This window comes from Gouania willdenowi, chromosome 12 (genome assembly GCF_900634775.1).
Source record: "Gouania willdenowi chromosome 12, fGouWil2.1, whole genome shotgun sequence".
In the NCBI taxonomy this organism is placed as follows: Eukaryota; Metazoa; Chordata; class Actinopteri; order Blenniiformes; family Gobiesocidae; genus Gouania; species Gouania willdenowi.
Window position 1 is genome coordinate 18236611 of NC_041055.1, and position 12249 is coordinate 18248859.

Consider the following 12249-nt stretch of genomic DNA (forward strand, 5'->3'; position numbering starts at 1 on the left):
GCTGTCACTACATGGAGTTGCTCCGTTCCTCGGACAAAGGTCTTCTCTGCCTTTTTTTTGCTGGCTCCGCCATGATATAAGTTTGAGAAAAGTGAATCGTGTGCAGCCACGGGGCTGGTCATAATCTAGCATTAGCTTGTATTGCGCTGCCGTAAAGCAGTACGTCTTGCCACCGGGTCGGAGGCAAGGGAAAGTTACAAGTGCTGTTTTCTGGCCAGAGACAGCAGGGAAAGATGAAAGACCGCTGTTTTCTCTAGCTTCAAAAGAAAAGAGAATGTTTTATTTTATATTTGTATATCGACCAAGCTTTTTGTTTTGCATTTTTTTTCTCTTCATCTCATTGTAAGTTTCAGTTTTCAAAGTCTGTCTTTTTCAGTTTTTCTGCCATTCAATCAATGTTTTTTCCGGACCTGCTCAAATCTGCCCTTTTGTCTATTTACTAGGTGCCATATTTTTTTTGTTGTTTATAGCTTCTTTATCCTTGTTTATTAAATCGTGGCTTTGGCCAGCATTTCTTCAAATTATTTGAAATTCTGAATGTAATCCCATGTATACAAACTGTAAAATGTCTCACATCTTTCACTGTGGTGTTTTTTGAGCTACGTCAATCTAATCAATAAGCTCTTATTTATAGAATAAGGCTTGTAAGACAGCCTGGGCTGCATTTTATACACACACAAAAACAAGAGAATAGGCCAATAGCCAAGAAATAGCATAACAAATTAGTTCTGGCCAATATGTACTTTAGGTGTTCAGCAGAAACAAATATAAATGTGGAAAGAAGTGGCTTTAGAACATCACAATTAGGATAATTATGCTAAATCCCTGCTATTATTTATTGAACATTTTGTAGCAGAAATGACCTTTTGTTGCCTGACATCTTAAACTGGCTCTTACAAAGAGTAAAGCCAAGGCAATAGGAATTGTTTCTGGTGATTAGAGAGGAGATTACGCAGGGTTGCTAAATGCCTTTTAAAGGGGACATGTTTTTGAACACACATGAGGTAACTTGAGTGTCTACCGGTACACAAAATGTGAAATAAACCCATCCAGTCCTTCGTGGTCTGTTTAAGTCTTACAACACAGAGAGAATTGTTCCGTTTCAAATTGTCTCGGTTTGTGATGTCACAAGTTGAATCGGGAATTGTTTCGCCTTTGAGCTCTAACGTGTTTGTGACACAATGCAACATAGCGGTTGGACAAAACAGTGGACTATCACGTTGAATGGACTATTCTTGTAATCGCTAGAGGAGATGATGACAAGAAAGTGACGTAGCAGCTCCAGTAAGCTTTTGCTGCTGCTGGTGCACGCGTTTTTCTGAATCACAGTCACAATAGCCACTTAAAAAGCCATGTGTTTTACTGTAATGTGCAATTTTTTTGGCTGAAAGCAATAACAAGAGTGTGTGAATAGCAAAAGAAAATCGCTAGTGATCAACTGTTGTGTGGAGTCAGCGTCTACAGACACTCCCACTCATGAATATGCATAAGTAGGCCGCTCAGAAAGTCACTTTTCAGAAGGCTAAAATTCCAGAAAACAGGCGAGTTTGGGAAAATAAACCTCAAAAACTATGTTGTTGTGGTTCTTAGAACAAATGGAGATGGTTGAAAATGAGCATATATCTCCTTTAATCTGCATTGCTGCATTGTATGAAACAGAAAAGAGATAAATGAAACTTATACAAGGTACCAAAAGCATCTTGGTTAGAACAAATATGACACACACAGTGCCCATTTGCAAAAGCAGACAATAACTGGCTTTTTTCTTTTTTACCGTGTCTGCACACGCTGTCATTGGTCAACACTACATGTAGTGAAATTATTTGGTGACCACTATGCATGCTTTATTGTTACAATAAAATAAACCGAGGTAAGGGGGAATGGAACAAGGAAGAGGGAGTCAGGGTAGGACAATGGAAGAGGTGGGTAATGATCAACTATTTTAAGCTGAGGGTGCAATGTGATGTTACAGTTGTCTATATTGTGTTGTGGGATGTAACCAGTTCAGTCAGTCTGGTGACAAGTGTTGAGAAATTGAAGCGGGTGATGCAGCACCCAGCTTAAGTATAATAATGGTGGCCGTGAACAGAGGGAAAGGGTGTGTGTTTGTACCTAAAACTGATATTTGGGATCAAGGTACCCAAAGAAAGTCAGTATTTTTATCAGCTGTGAATTTTCCCTCCTGAAAAAGACAGAAACTGTTCTGCACTAAAGCAAGCAGTTTTCAAACACAGAGTTTACTGTTTTAAAATATCCATTATTGTTATTTGGAGCACGGTGTGTGCTTCCTTTATGTCTTCAACTAGCATATTTTGCAAATAAAGGAAAGTCACTATTTTCTCAGAAAATAAAGGTTTTTAAGCTTTTTATCTGTTTCTCTCATGCCAACTTGTTCCTGGTATTGCCATGGCACATCACAAATATATGTACATATTTTTTTTCAATTTCATGTTTATTTGCTTTTACTTTGTTCAGGTTTTACTTTGGTCTGGGTGTTAAGTCATTTGGTGTTTATTACACAGCCTGTCCTAACAGTGAGTACCTGCAGAGAGGGTGACTAGTCCTTCTCTCTAATGTTTCCATGCAGGTTGGCCTCATTTCCTAATTGCCTTATGTCACTACTTAAGTTGTGCTTTAACAGTCATTTGCTATTGACATTTAGCAATACATGAAAAGTGTTGCAAGGGGCATGTTTAAGACATGTTGGTGCACCAGTGACAAAACTCAGTCATAAAGTACAACAAACAACCCCATGTATTTTGCCTAAAACAAAAATGGATGGATTAATAGTGTTATTGGAGTTTGTGACTCCGTATCAGTGCTAATTAGCCTCAAGACAAAACATTCTAAATGCAGATAAGACCTTTTATATGGTGCAGCCCACATATAAATCAAGGAACAGAGTAAGGAGGTAACGGGATAGCAGACAAGAGAAGGTGCAGAATTGCAAAATAAAAAGTCACAAACAGAAAAAGCATGCTACACAGGTTTGCCAGTTGGAAAATGGCACCTTAATAATTTTCTGAGGAAAACAGGGTGAAGCGGGAAACAATTATTAGAAGGATCAAAATAGAGGATACATATCCAAACAGAGGGCTAAGAGGAAAGCATCCAATCAGACAATGTGGAACGTGCCAAGAGTAGGAGACGGCTTGTCATGTTTTACTCAAATGCACAAAATACAGCCGGAGAATAGAGGAAATGATGAAGACTGCATGGAAGGAGATAGGACTACTGATGGGAATTCTGGTATGAGGGAGTGGGAAAGAGGTCCTTGATCGGCTTCTGAAAAACTGATAGAGATGATTCTAGGTTTGCTGAGGTTGAACTACAATAAGACAACATGTGGCGATAAGGCAACAGAATGGATCCCAAATATATTAAAAAACCATAGTGTTGATTGTATTGTCTCCCACTTGTTTCCAGTGGATGTTCTACTGTTTAGTTTTTCCCACTTCTTGTTCCAGTTTGATTTGTCAGTGAATACTTTTTGTGATTTTAATTAATTACTTGTACTTTTTTGATTTTGTTTTCATAATTATAGACAATATTTGCACACTACACCATTGTTACTGCCTGCTCACCTCTTCTGTTCTATGGAATTGGGTCCTCAAAACCTCCACCTCCTTTCCAAATTATAATGAATTCTGCTCAAATTTGCAAGTGAAACATATATTTTTAATGATTTATGTCTATATGGACTGCTCTCACACCAACACTGTTGGAAATTATGTTCAATTTGGTATAAAAAGCTTGAAATTCTAACATGGTTTCATCATGGTTTCGCATAAATTATTTTTTTTTACAACTGAAACTGGACCTACTTTCTCATTTATGCTGTATCTATTATGTGACTTGTGAATTCTCAACTTTGAGAGTTGTGTTGTTCACACTTTAGTGAGCCCAATCCTGTGGCTTAGCAGCACATATAGCATATCAGCCTTATTGCGCTACCTACTGCAACCTATTCACGTGGCTCAGTATGTAATTATTGTGCATGACAGATTGACGGACTGGCCACATTTTATAGCAAAATGATTACAGTCATAATGAAAATGTCCCCTCGCCCAGGGGCACAGTTAATGCTGGGGCCAGGTATGCTAAAAAGGCAGGGGCCAGGAGAAAGCCTTGGCTCCAGGCAGAGAGGGGGGCAGCGGGCGAGGAAATAATCTTTTCCAGAGTTGTGTGTTAACCATATTCCAGAATTAATTTTACTTTCCCAAAGTTTGTTCGCCATGACTGTAAAAAGTCATTTTAATGTAGGATGTCATCAATGACATCCAGCATTTCTTCTTCAGGGTTAGCCTCTAAAGAAGTGGTGGGACCTACAGGGAAAAGAATAAAGGGCATGCACATATTGTTTAGGTTCTGGGATGGGAATTTAATTTCCACTGGGTCATCACAGGAGGAATAAATGAAAAATCAGACCAAGGCATGTTCAAAGTAAAAGTCAAAAAGCCACTCCCTAAACATGTAGTGCTACTAACCAATGCAACATCCGTACTTTCATAAAAACAAAAATGAATCCCCCTCACTTTTTACTGAGGGATTGATTGTTGAAAACCTATTGATCCAGTAAGCCTGATTGTTTGGTGATAAAGCCAATCACAGCCAGTCATTTGACAAATAATTAACAGCGATGAGTAAAGTGTAATTAAAGTGACAATAAGTGAGTAACAGGTGGCAAAAAATGGTACAAAAGTGACAAAAATGTGGCAAGAAAACAGTGGAAAGTGATAAAAATGGGTAAAAATCAGTCAAGAGTAGCAAAGAAATTTGACAAAAAAGAGGAAACGGGTGGTATGTTTAGATTGGTTTATTTGAAAGGGGACGGTGCAATTTCATATAACACATGAACAAACAAGCCAGAATTAGCCAGAAGGCTATTTTTCATCTGTAGTCCCCAATGTAATGACAAAAGGTTCCTAAATGAGCAAAATGTGGCAAACAATAGTAAAAAGGGCCAAAATATGGAACAAAATATAGGGAAAAAAGAAAACAGGGAAAAAAGTGTTATGTATTGGGCAAAAGGTGTTGCTTTTTTGGATGAATAGTGACAAAAAAATGGTTAAAGAATCGACAAAAACTGGATAAAAGTGTCAAAAAGAACTTGCAAAGATGGAAAGATATTAGGAAAGAGGGATATTTTTTGGCAAAAGGAAGCTAAAACAAATAAGTGTCCATTTTTTGAAAAAGCGGCAAAAGTGGGACAAAGGAAGTTGCAAAATGGCCAAAGAAAAAGGTAAACGAGGGTTAAAAAGTCGTCTCATTTTAAGATTTTCTGACAGAATAATAATTAAAACTGAGACATAAAGAGCCACATGTTGAGTATCACTGACTTAATAACAGCTTTATCATGGTTTTAGTAAATTCATTTAGAACACCCTCACTGTTATAATCGCTGCTCCACCCCTGGATGCCAGTAACACCTGTGGGATGATCTGATCACTCAATCACGCATACATAACACACAGAGACACACAGAATAACAGATAATGACAATAAACAAGGCAAAAGGTAAATCTGCTGAAAAATTTACAAGAAAATCCAAACTGAAAACACCACATAGGAAATAAATAACCATAAAATAAATTGAAATGAAAATAAGAAGAGCCCTGAGGCTGCTGATACAAACATTATAGATCGCCTGTAGAAACATGAATATACAGTCTAACATTTGTAGTGATTTGCCTCTTTTGCGGTTAGAGCTGTACATTTAATTACTATAAAAGCCAATTTATTTCAGTTCCATGCTGTTGGCATTTTCTTATCAGAATTGAATTTCATGTGGGGATTATTTTGGTCATGTTGCTTCTTTTAAAACGAATAGCTCTTAACCCTTTATCGGGCGTGCACGTTACATTTGGCACCAGTCCAGTGCAACATCTAAACTAACCGTGGTAAGTTGATGAAACTCGCACTTTTTTTTTAGTTGACTGGCTGTACTTAGTGAGGAAATATAATTCAGACTCGCAAAGATAAATACATGTGAGAAATGTAGTTAGTAAGTTAAATGTTAATACAGATGTAGCATTAAATAAACAGTCTTTAAATGTTTATTTTCAGTGAAACATTGTGACAAATGTTTTTTTTTTTTTTTAAATTTAGTCAGTGGTACGCTACATATAATATGATATATATAAGAAAACAGTTGCAGGAATTGGGATAAATAAAGTGTTTCATGTTGAAACAACATCATTTCCTACCTTTTTAACCCTCCTATTATCCTCAAATATTAATAACACATTTTACCCTTGAGATCATTCTGACCCCAGGGACATTTGTTGATTATATAAAATAACCCTTCTATTATTAAACACAACTTAAAATTCTTGGGGTCAAATTGACCCCAGAGGGACATCGATCCATGCAATGCTGCATGTGTTCACCACATTAAATAAAATATCATCATGATACATTTTATGGTTAATCAATTGTACACATCAAATAAGGAAAAGTCATGAAATATGAAGCAAGAAAAGAGTCAATTATTATTTTTTGAATGATAACTATTGAATGGGCTCAAATTGACCCCAAGGATAATAGTAGGGTTAAGCTATACCCTTCCTTCTTATCTTACCCCCTAATTAAAGTGAAACCGTGAAAATGTAGTATTTATGAAGTGCTTTTCAAACTGGAAACCCTTCGGACTATACAGTACCTATGAAGTAACGTGTTTCAGAAAGGTTGGTGATCCCTGATCTCACAGGTACTCTAGCACAATTTATTTAAGAAAATTTAATGTTAAAAGAAATGCAGGTTCCTTTGACCTTGTTTATGCTTTTCTTATGTTTTTTTTTTATGTTTACAGTTCTTAGGGGTATTTTTTCCCCTACCAGGGCAAAGACCCAAATATGGTAAAGTCAAAAAACTCATTTTCTACATGAAAATGAAAAATTTTCAAAAATGTTACAACAGTAATTAATACCTGTTAAATCATCCAATAACACTCTGAGGTTAAAAACTTGAATTTAAAAGTATTTCAATGAGTGCCCTAAAAAAAAAAAAAAAACTGTATATATATATATATATATATATATATATATATATATATATATGTTATTTGTTTGTTTCTTCATTGCAACACAAACAATAAAACTTGCAATCATGACAAGTAGATATTGTTCAAGTGTGCTTTTCTTTTTTCTTTTTTTTTTTTTTCTTGTCAAGTGTGCTTTTCTAAAACTGAGGCCCTCAAGTTATTGCTTGGGGGTCTGTGAAAAAATACTGTATATTTATTTCATGTTGTATCATTACAGAAGTGTATGGAAACCAGTGCACTAAAAAAACAAACATAATTTACATGTGCAGTATGTGAACATTATAAAATTGTGAAATTACTTTTTTTTCCATAAATAAATGCACAGAGATGCTTTTTTTTTATTTATTATTATTATTATTATTATTATTATTATTATTATTATTATTGATAATACATTTGACACATTTTATGTAATTTAAAAGATTAGCACAGGTGCCGGCACTCTTTAACATAATTTCTACTACTGACATTCAAAGGATAGATCATTTGTATGGCTTTTAGTGCTACAAATTGGCAGTTAATTGTGTTTAACGTAAGGATCATACGATTTTCTTCCTGTAAAGGGGTCCCTAGATCCTATACGTTTGGGAACCCCTGCTTTAAACAACACACCCGCATTATAGTATTTTAATGTCTGTTGCTTCCTATTTGTATTTTTCCCAGTTAAAAATGTGTTGAGAGAAAGCTTTGGTGCCAACATGTAACTTGAACCTTACTAGTAAAAAAAAAATACTGGCTAAGTGTGTTGGCTTGTCAACGTGTGTCGGCAGCCTGACCCTTAGCGCAATAATGACAGCTATTAAATCAATTTACTGGCTTTAATTACCACAGTTTTAATTACGCTTGCTTCTCCACTTTCGCTTGCTTCAACTGCTGTGACATACACACACGCACACACACGAGCAGGAATGGAAATGTGGGTGTAGTAAACCCAAGTGGAAGACAAAGGGGCACAATTTTGTGGCGACGCATCATTTCACTGCAGAGGAATTTAACTGCAATGGGGCATCTTGGGTTGGTTATGTTGTATAAATGACATTTTTAAAAGAGGGACAAAGAAATTGGCCATTTTTCATGGTTTCAACAGTTTGTGATTGCACAAAACAAAGAATCTGCATCAACAATAAGTTACACTGTAAGCAACCTAGTCTCTAAAACAACAATAAAATGCTATATTCAAGAGACATACTGCTTGCATTATGGAATACAGTGAAATATAACAATGAATATCAATATCAAAGCCTTTTTCATTGGTCATCTTTCCCTCACTTAAGTCTTTTGTGATATTAGGTGTGATCACTGGACTGTAATACAGTTTATTTTATCTCCTTTGATCCGTATGTAGGGCAATGAAAAGGTAATGCTCCTATTGTCTCTACTTGCTGAAATGTATTTTAAGAGTCAATATTTCTTCTTCTCTGTTTAGTATTTTCTCGTTTTGTGTACATCCAGAGGGTTTTTATACTGCATTTAGTAAACTTTGTCCTTGTATAGTGTTCATGCCTTCAAACACTATAGTATGATTGAACAATGTAAATGAAAAGCTGTAAACACATTGCTTTTTTGCTTTATTTATATTTCATTCTTCTTTTTTTTTTTTATTATTTTCTTGCCTGCACATGCTGTCAAAGGTCAACACTACATGAAGTGCAATCTTTTATGACAGCAATGCATGTTTTGTTATTGCAATTAAATACATGAATTTAAGGAAGGGTAAGAAAAACCTTATTAAAGGGAGAGTAAAAAGGAGAGTAACAGTGTTACACCTGGGTGAGGGGAAAGTGAACAGGGAAGAGGGAGTCAGGGTGGGACAATGGAAGGGGTGGGGAAAAGTTGACTATTTAAAGGTGTGAGTGCAATGAGATCTTATAGTTGTGCTTATTGTGTTGTGTAATGAGTTCAGCCAGCTTCTTGACAATTAAGGAGAAATTGAACTGGGTGACATATCGCACCCTTTTTTGTATAATAATGGTATTCATGTTTTATTCAGTTTTGCAGTCCAGACAATTCTACCTGAAATGCTTTTCATATTTTGGCTTTGTGGGGCTTTTTGTGTTGCTTTGTGTTTTAAAATACCCAGATATGCTCCAACTATAGAATGGTTCATTACAAGAAAGAAACTGTAAAAGCTATTTATGAAAATGACTATAGAACACATTTTTTTGTTTTTTTAACACATATTAAATGAGTCACCTGATTCACAATTAGCAAAAATAAATTACAAGTAATGAATATGCTGTAATCTTATTTTGTTTTGTAGGTAAAGAAAAACTGTCTTAAATACCATGTATTTGTATGGTAACAGATTAACTTCCACAAAATTTTTACATTAATCATAAAATAAGACACAAACGATTTTGATCAAGTTTAGATTCAACTCACAGCTATGGCTCTGTGCTGTCTATAATTAAACCTAATGCTGCTTTCCCTTCATTTTAATTTACATAAGCTTTTCATCACCTTCCTCGATCCATTTATTCAATCCGGCACCTTTTCATTTTATGGGCTTTCCAATCTTTTCACCACCTGTAAGTCGGGTCAGGCTGCCACATTTTTCGAGGACTGATTGCTTCAGTATTACAATGAAATAAATAATGATTGGACTGTGTAGTAATAAAGTGCAATGCAATCTAAATGTTTGGATTTATTTTTTTTTTTTTTTCAGAGTTGGTCTTAGGGTAATTTTCACATTCAATAAGCTGCCACCTGAAATGATAATAATTAGTCAGCAGTTGGACAGACAGGAATTTAAATTGTTTGGTAATATTTTGATGTTTTTTGAACTCTAGTATCTTGCCGACTTGATGGAAACAGCTTTCTCGCTTTAGTACATTCAAATGACCTCCATTGCATCGTCGAGTGATTTTCCTTGAACTCTTGCATTTATTGGTTTGTTTTGTGGAATGGGTAGAACTGGGAACATCTCGTAGCTATGAACCTATGGTAGTTTTATTAGGCTAAAATCTTGATAATTGAAGGTTTTTCTCTCAACTAAAAGATTTGCTTAAAACCCCATCTGAAGGTAGTAGTACATCACACGGAGACAACACACCTAAGACTAGTGATGGGCGTTACTGTAATCTGATTACTTTTCCCAAGTAACCAGTAAAGTAAGGAATTATAATTGAAGAAACTAATTACATTAGTCATCTTCCCGCCTGCAGGCTGCATTACTGCGTTACTAAAATGAAACTGCTACTCTTGGTTGGGCGTTTCTTTTGCGTTATGACCCAGTCGGCCAACATACTCTCAAGCCAATTATGTTGGTGCAATATCGTAGGTAAACAGAACACACAAACATGGAGCGTGACAAAAACATTAGCGTTCGCTGTGCACTCTGTGTGGGAAGAAAACTAGTATCTACATTCAGAGGTGTAAAGTGTAGGTACAGTATATCCTACTCAAGTAGAAGAACTGTTACTTGATTGAAATTGTACTTGTACTCAAGTACACGTACAAAGTAGCTTATTTAAATAGTTCTCAAAGTAAAAGTTAGTATCACCCCATGTTTATTTTTGATAATAAATCTACCCACGGTTACATCTCATGTATAAATATAAATAGGAAGAAACCAAATCTTGCACAATTGGAATTTATTTTCCGCAAAGGCATCTGTATAAAACAAAAGGTTTGTCAAAATGTACAATTATTTTTTAAATAAAATAACACCAATAAATTCAATTCAAATTAAAAAAAAAAATCATCTCAGACTCTAAGTATAGCTACATTTATGAACTTTAAAACTGAGAAAATAACTGGCATTCAATGTTGTTTTGGTGCCGTGCGTTAAGTTTAATCTGGTCGACTATGATGTGATGCATTTCATTGTTCTCTGGTCATTCACTGGTCTTCAAAATGTCCGTTGATCATTTTAAAACCAACAAAAAATAATTTACTCAGTAACGGTTGGGTGTAGAAATGTAACAATGTACTTTACTTATTTGAAAACGTACTTAAGTACAAGTTAAAATACTGAATTAGAAATATACAAAAAAAAAAAAAGTACTCATAAAAGCAACTAAATTACAGTAATGTGAGTACTTGGAATCTGTTACTTTCACCTCTGTTGACATTGAAGAATTCCACCTCCAATCTGAGTTGGCATCCAACAAGTTGGCACAGGAATGTAAAAGTCATTGAGAAGGTCCCAGATCAACTTCCACCAAGCGAAACACCGAGGGCCATTTCCTGCTAAACAGGTGAAAATAGATATAAGAGTGACAGGAGTTGGTGCTGCTGAACTGTCTCAGCTCGTCGCTATATTGTCGAGGACGTGTTGCCAATTTCCAACGTAGACATAGAAAAAGTACCGGCCAAAAACGGCGTCAAGCTGCCACAGAGAAAGTCAGAAATAGGAGAAAGAGTTGTTTTATTTTAATAAAATTCGTTTAAATGTTCAACAATTCAACAATTTTCGTCAAGTCAAACTGTTGCATTTAATTTCATTTTTGGCTTAATGCAATGTGCATAGTGTTAAAATTAAAAAAAGAGACTGTTTCATTTGATTCCACTTTTAATCTGGATCATGCCAAAAGAATAGAATTAGGCTGAAAGGTGTACTGTTTAATATTTTGTGCATCACATCTTTGAAAAGAACCATAATTATATTAAGTAAAGTTATTAAAGTACCAAGTTACTTTTCAAAATAAGTAATTAGTAAAGTAACTGGATTACTTCCTTGGAGGAGTAATCACTCAATCACTAATTACTATTTCCTTGACCAATGAACAAAATTGCAAAAGAAACCCTGTTTGAATACAGAAAGCACAAGGGAAATTGTATATACAACTGTATAACCATGAGCGGAAAGTCTCTGTCAAAACTAAGCCGATTTTAATATAAATACAAAAACAAGTCTCTTAACACAAAGAAACAGTGATATTCGACTGGTTTTTGTTGCTGTTGTGTGTTTATCTTTATCTGAGAAAATTAGCTGTTGTGTTTTCTGTATTTGCACTGCAATGAGACAAAAGCTTTTTCATTTTTTTGTCATGTTCATGAAAATCCTAATTGTTAAGAGTGCTGAGGAAAGGACATAAAAAACATCTATTTTCCACACAGTTGAAATAACAACCCAATAAGTCTCAGTGCAATTCTGTAGCTCTAACAAACTGTTTTTTCAATTTCATGGAAAAGTACACCATTCATCTCTGTCCGTCTCCGCCTCCGTCTCCAGTATCTTTTAATGCCAGTGATACAACTGGATC